Source organism: Silene latifolia, chromosome 9, assembly GCF_048544455.1.
Source record: "Silene latifolia isolate original U9 population chromosome 9, ASM4854445v1, whole genome shotgun sequence".
Taxonomy (NCBI): domain Eukaryota; kingdom Viridiplantae; phylum Streptophyta; class Magnoliopsida; order Caryophyllales; family Caryophyllaceae; genus Silene; species Silene latifolia.
In genome coordinates, this window is record NC_133534.1 from 7635185 (window position 1) to 7642717 (window position 7533).

Genomic DNA, 7533 nt, shown 5'->3' on the forward strand with positions numbered 1-7533 from the left:
ATTTACATCAAATTTTATAATTTATAATTAATATTGAGCTATAAAATGTAATTAAAAGGTTACCATGAAATGACAAATAAACGCCACCTAGATAAAGCCACGTAGGATCCAAAAAGTTACCTAGATTAAAATTTAATATGACGTGGCATATTTAAATGTGATGTTGCATATATTTAATGTAACATGGGGAATTAATGTGACATGGATTATCAATTTATTATTACATGACATTAATTTAAATCAATTATCTATAAGTTAATTTAATTCACTTATATCTATAATATTAAAGGATATTTGTGACACCCTCATTTATTGCGGAAAAGTAAACACGTAATTCTACAGTAAAACTGACAGGATATGTTTGTAATAGGTTCAATTGGGTAAAACCTGTAATTTTTAAAACCTGAACCTGTTATAAAGATATCCAAAAGGGAAGGTGTCAAACATGCAAGGTCCAAAATAAAAGAAGTTATACAAACCAAATATGAGAAAGGGAGACATATGTCCCTAAAATGTATGTGACATAAAAAGGGTTTAAGGGTCACAATGAAATAAAACCAGTCTAGGTCCCAAGGTTACTTTGCTCGCTAGCTCGTCCATGTACCCCATATATGCATCACCTACCTGTCATTCGCATTTTATACAAATACGAAAGCCATAATAAAGTGGGGAGTAACTCCGAGTTCTCCCAAACCACGAAATGTCATAATTAATATAACACGTAAACATAAGAATATGAATACGAATCACACACTGCCTTAGCATATAGATGCTAAGGCAATCGTGCTTATCATGTGAACAACAATATAACAACACATAGTCCTAGCATGCGAAAACTAGACCGACTCATACTACACTATCATGTGAATCACATAACATCCAGGAATCCAAACTCTATCAACCATAGCCGGCTTGCATCTCACCTTCTATGATTCATAGAATCACCATACAAGAAAGGGCAATATATCAAAGACAGGCATAAGTTCTTAGTACGGTCAATAGTCACTTTGTAACTCAAGTCTATACCACGAGGTAGGGAAGGTAATCGAACCGGTATCTTGGCTCAGCGGTTACTATTAAGAAAACATGGACAAGAGACAACACAACCCTAGCCTAAAATCTGCGCAGACCTAGACATGCGGATACACACCACCGCACCCAAGACTCACAACTTTTTTTAAAACAAAGTGAAGTGAGTACCCTAAGGACACCACCGAAGGGTCGGCTAGTACTTAAGTCGACCCCATACTATCAAAATTAGTACCGAGGTCATGCCCCAACTTGGATAAACATCCACTAGTCAGGAACACAAAGGCTATCAAGCAATGAACATATACTCGCCGAGACTATAAAGACCTATCTATGATGAAGGCCGAAATACTCACCTAGGACCTAGTCACAGCTAGTCCCAGCTTGAATACTTTAGCCCACACCACCAAGACTCACCACACAAGTCAAGTAAGACACCCACTTAACCTTAAGAGGGCAAAAAGTCCTACTTACCAACCTAAATGCTAACATTCTATCATGTAAAAGGCTATATCAATGTCTATTTACAGCATACAATCCAACAGTTCCTCAATAAGAATTCAATACTAACTTCCAATTCTAGCAATTTTAACAATATTAAAGGCTTTAGGGGAATCTAGGGCCATTACTACAAAATAAGAAGCCATTTAAATTCAACTAATTACACATGTGAAATAGAGATATAATAAATGGCCTAAAACAAGAAAAAGGCCGATTATCTAAATCATTCAACCGAATTTTTACCCGCAACCCCAGCCCTGCGAAAGGTACGGGTCAAATTGCGGCTGACCAATCACTCAATTAACTGACATCGCATCAGTCAAAGGGACTAAGGCTCAGTTTTCGGCACAATCAGCAAAACATTACAATTATCCCTATACAATTCATTCTGAGCCTATCATTTACAAATTCAATTTATAAACTATCCTAACATGTGATAATTATCAATATAAGCATAATTTTTACCAACCTTATTATCTTTACTACTAACATTATTCATTCACCTAAACACTTATCAAACAACAGGCACACATTAACTACTAATGTGACATTTATTCGTCGAGTAACTCGGAAAAGTTACCTTACGCTAGCAAAGAGACAAGTAATAACTTGAGAAAGCTTCTAAAACCCAAAATTACTCTTCATCTTCAACCCCATATGAGCCACCTAAAATAATTATGTGAAAGGATGATATTAACGAATTATCGTTATATAAAATATGAGACGGAAATTAATTATATTTTAATTTGACACAAATTATGATAATGAAACAAAGTCAATTTCAAATGAAGCTAATTCACTCTTAAGATAACTAATATTGTACCCATAACTTGTGTTATCCTACTGTACGAATAGTTCACTTCAAATAGGAATCACCATCATGCTCATCCTCTAGCCATAAACCATTATGACAATCCAACAAAATCAAGTTCTCTTCAATTGTATGTGCTCCTCTTAAACTGTCTGTGCTAAAACACTCTCTTATTCAAATAGTTAACCAATTTCCATCTCAAATTCAATATCAATAATAACCCAATCGTGGTAGTTGATACCATATACGAGTACGAGCCTCAAAACTAAAGACAAGTTTCATATTAATAGGCTAAGTAAACTCCATTCGTGCCTGACAAATCATTACTTAGGTGCTAAGCTTGAACAAGGCATTAAAACCCCAAATTGGTGAACTCTCGCACACTCACATGTCTGATAGTCAATCTATTCTTTTCATTAGTCTTCCCTTGCAATAAACCGTATAAGCCTTGTACTCAACCAAATCATATATCATTCAAATCCAGCCAAATCCATCTCACCAAAACCCCCTGTTAACAGTAATATATATAATACATACTTATATAATTGCAAATAGAAATAATAACAATCATCACAATTACCATGTATAAATTCTTATTATAAAACAGTGACAAATAATAATATATACACATGCAACCCCGAACAATAATACGATAATAGGATTGATAGAATTGTGTTACCTTTCGACGAATAATCAATCTGAACTACTCCCAACACACTCCAAAACGAGACCAAAACATTCATATGACTTGACTCCATGTTGGCAAGGAGTACGAATTTGGATCAAAAGAAATCGATACAGTGGCAAGGCAGTCAACCAGGAATTTGTTTGTTCTGTTTAATCAAACAGAGATCAGTTAAGAATTGGGCACTTCCTTTTAATAATCAATGTTGTTGATCATCAATATTGTAGTAGACTAGTGGAAATTTTTGGTGGAGCGTGTTTCAGAATTGAGGGTGTAACAACCCGGATTTTCAGGACTTTATTAAATATAAGTCCAAAATAGGAAACAGCGGAAGATAAATACATATCCGAGTCACTACTACTTTCAACTAATTCCAATTATAAAGATAATGCTAAATATTACAATTGTTTCTAGCAAATAACTTAACACGTTCTAAGAAAATATATCTAAATCCCATCTTCAGCGTCGCCTGTCTCGGAAATGGTCGGTCTTCATAAATCTGATAAATCTGACGTTTTAAAATTTGTAAAAAGTTTTATAAGAAAAACAACAAACGTCAGGTGGGTAGATTAACTTCTTTAAACAATTAAAACGTAACAAAAATCATCAGCATGTATAACATAACCTTATATCCATACCTTTAACACATAAATTTTTCGTGAAATAAATCAGTTTTTCATTGCCGTATTATATATCTTAGTCACATTTTATCACGATATACCGGCCAATTACCGTACACGTTCCGATTATATGACCAATAACCAAAACTTGTACGATAATCATATACCGCAAATCACACCGATACCAGGGGGCTTACATTATTACCCCTGTTTACCGTGGTGACATAAGCACGTTTAAAATAAAATCCGTCCACTCATCTCCAGGGTCGAATGCCGGTACGTGGGGTTATTACCCGTACCACGGACTAAACACCACCCGGCTATTATCCCCTAAGCCTAACCAAATATAGACCTTAGGGAACCCGGATGCGATCCACCTAACACGTACGAGACTGATCAGGTCCCCACCTAAAGCATGGCCACACTCCCGCCTACTCTCGAGTCTAAGGACAGGTCCACCAAAGACCCTTCGTACGCACGAACGGTTTTATACGGTTAAGCTAATTGCTATTCTTCCATGTCATTACGTACACAATAGTAATAACATGCTTTCCCGCTCAATGAGCTTTCGAATTCAATCCTAAAAATGCCCAAAAAAAAAAAAAAATATGAAATATTTCAAAATTCGATTTTTTAAAACATTATGGGTTAACAACACCAATTTCAAATCGAATTTCTTTCCTTAATAACAGTTTTATCGAAACCAACTAGCACAAATTCAATCATTGGTCGCCTTATTGGGTTTGTCCCTATTTATAAGTCGGGACTTCGCTATCGAACTAGGTTAATAATACAAGTAAAATACCATATTATCAAACCAAGTTTAATCAATTCAACTAAGGGGCGGTCCTAGACCCTTGGTAGTTAATTGATTGTAAAATCGCTTCCTAATTCAGTTTTTACTAACCCACTTTATATAATTGATTTTATTAAATAAAATAATCCAAGTAAAGAAAATTGACCAAAAGTGGAAAGTGACTTGTTTTAAAATTTCGATTTGGTACTAGATTATAATTAATAAGGAGATTAAAGGATCACCTCTTTATTCATTTAAGTTCACTCTATACTATTAAATTTATTAATTGAAAATATCAAGTCGAGAGGATTTGTCCGAAAGAGTTTACAAGAACTTTGTCAAAATTCCGATTTAGTAATTCTATATTTGGCTAACAAAACGGTGGGCTAAAAGTACTCGGTTTCAGTTGAGAACTTGAGTTTGAATAAAAATTATATTCCAACCTTTGAAAATTCTGACTTTAATTCGCAATAAAATTCCTTGATTTGAGAGATTTTGAAAAAAGAGTACATGTTAGTCAAATTCCTTTAAAGTAAGGTAAAAGTAATTGTTACTCAAATCCTTTTTAAATTTATGTAAAAATAATTGTTATCAAATAGTGACTCCTAAAATAAGATTACTTCTAAATCGACACAACTTAATATTTGAAATTGGACTAACGATATCGTGTGTCTGGCCTAAGCGATTGCCAAGGTGCTAAAATTATTCTTACTTACTCGTAAAAATATAAACTAGGTCTTTAATTATTACATATTTGGGGGTAGCGATGGTCAAGTCTCGCATCCAATAATTAAATTACATTTCTCTGCGTACAAATAAATAACAAAGCAAAATTCGAATTACATGGCCTCTAAAATTATACATAAATAAAATAAAATCACATAAAATAAATAATATCACTAAAACACGATATTTAAGACGGAAATACTAAAATAATCTTATGAGTCGTTTTATCACATTTGCGGAAAACATTAAAAATGGGTTTGGAATAGGTCCCTGGGCTTAAGCCGTCACCACATCCAAAGTGAGTTTTAGACGCTCTTAAGAAAAATATTTTGACTCATAAGACGATTCTTGTAATAACCATCAAGCAGGTAAGACTATTAACACTCAAATAAATAAGTATATAATGTATGTAACCAAATCTTACCAAACTACCATAGTGTCATTATCTAGAAATCACCAACTTATAATAGCACTCATAAGATCAAAGCTACTTATAATTAAGTTAAAACTTGATAAAAATCTATCCCTTAAATTACACTCATACGGCCCACTCTATCAACAATTGAAAAAAAAGAATTTTCTACCATAGTTTTAAATCATAAAACAATAATTATCTTAATTATATAAAAATTTGTCAAAATTTAAGCCCTTAGTGATCTTGGACGGCTCTACCAACATCGACAAGTACCCACACTAATGCACCATTACAATATACTATTGTAATATTATGACTCGTACATGGTAGTTGTGTATACTACTCAAACTAGACTAAAATTTTGGAACATCAAGTCCTCCTTTCTCATAGACCATTCGGTCTCTACAACCTCAATTCACAAATAAATTCTTTCTAAACTCATCCACTTATATTTGTTGATTTAATAGAAAATAACTTATAAAATACAACTAAACACATGCAACAACATTCCTCAATTAATCACCCAAAATAATTAACATGCAACTTTAAAATTAAAATAAAATTGTTAATTTACCCACCCTTAAGAGGGATTTCACTAAACTTGATCAAGGCTCGGTCTTGAGACGGTTCCGGCGCGTTTAGAGAATTAGTACCGTTGGCTTCGCTTTTTCTCCTTCTAGGTAGAAGCAAAAGATAACCCAACAAAATTTATATCAATTACACCATTATACTAATAAATTGGTTTTGTGAGTATAACTTAAAGTTTAAATTGTTTTTAATACAAGACTAACCAAATTTTTAGCATGCATGTAAGTTTTAACATTATAAATAAAATATCAGAAATTCATTTTTTTTTTCTTTTATGCCAAGATCTTGTTGTAAATTAACATGTATGTAAATTTACACATCTCATTAAAATCTAAGAATTTAAAATTAAGAAAATTAAAATTAATATAAAGTAAAGATAGTAGTATTAATAACCTTGAATTAAAGATAGAACAATGAAGATAGGATTGGAATTGGAGGAGATCCCAATTAGGTTGCTCCAAAATCTCGTTTCAACAAGAATGAAATGGAGTTGGGTGCTCTTTTTCTAGTCTTGTTGGTTTACTGGGTAAACAAAAGAAAGTGCAAGAGTTTTATTTGATGAAAATAAGGAGTGGATGATTAAACAAGGGAGATTTGGGGCATTTAAGGATCTCTATTATTATTTTTGTTTTGGGTTTGTTCTCCAAGGAAGGTAAGAAGATGGAAGTTCTCTTAAGTTTTAATCAACTTCATTTGAGTATAAAGAGGAAAGTGGGTAAAAATGGACTAAAAAGCATATGGCTTAGTGGGTTTATGAGAGGGAGACGGGTGTAATGTGAGGGCCTAACTTTATTCCATTTTTCGAGTTTGTAAATCGTCTCAATAACGACTCGGTTTTTATCACAAGGCTATTATTTATTACTGTTATTATTATTATTATATATACATAAATTTTCAAACGGAAAGCTATTTAAATAAAAACTTTTGAGTCAAAATTTATTTAATAACTCTAATGGTGTAATCGAACCAATGAGACTTGACTAGAACTCAATATCCGAGTCCGGTCACGAGTCGATGTTAGTCGCGTATAAATAAGATGTATATTGATAGCATAAATTATAGTTCAATATTCGAGGAAAAGACGGAATGTCACAATGTTAATGAGTTTCCGTTAGTATAAAACGGGAAATTCAAATAATTTAAGAGGAAACATAAACATAATAATCATAAGATGTATTTTATATAAATACTATCAAAAATGTAATATTAGGGTACATACCTTGAACTTGGGTTAATAAAAACGTATTAATAATGTATTTAGGAAGTTACCTATTATCTATTATTAAAAATAAAAGAAAATTCTTATCGAGAACGTGAAAAAGTAGAAAATTAAAAATGTGAAATTTTTGTCATCTTGCGAAA

At 32.7% G+C, this 7533-nt stretch overlaps 1 long non-coding RNA gene across 1 annotated transcript; it reads right to left on the reverse strand.

Annotated features, from left to right (window-relative positions):
- Window positions 1-3302: 3302 nt before the first annotated feature.
- Window positions 3303-7003, reverse strand: LOC141598947 (uncharacterized). The gene is made up of 3 exons (XR_012523681.1): window positions 6565-7003; window positions 6162-6259; window positions 3303-3534 (listed from the first exon to the last, which is right to left on the reverse strand). It is a non-coding gene; the product is annotated as an uncharacterized LOC141598947 (long non-coding RNA).
- Window positions 7004-7533: the final 530 nt, after the last annotated feature.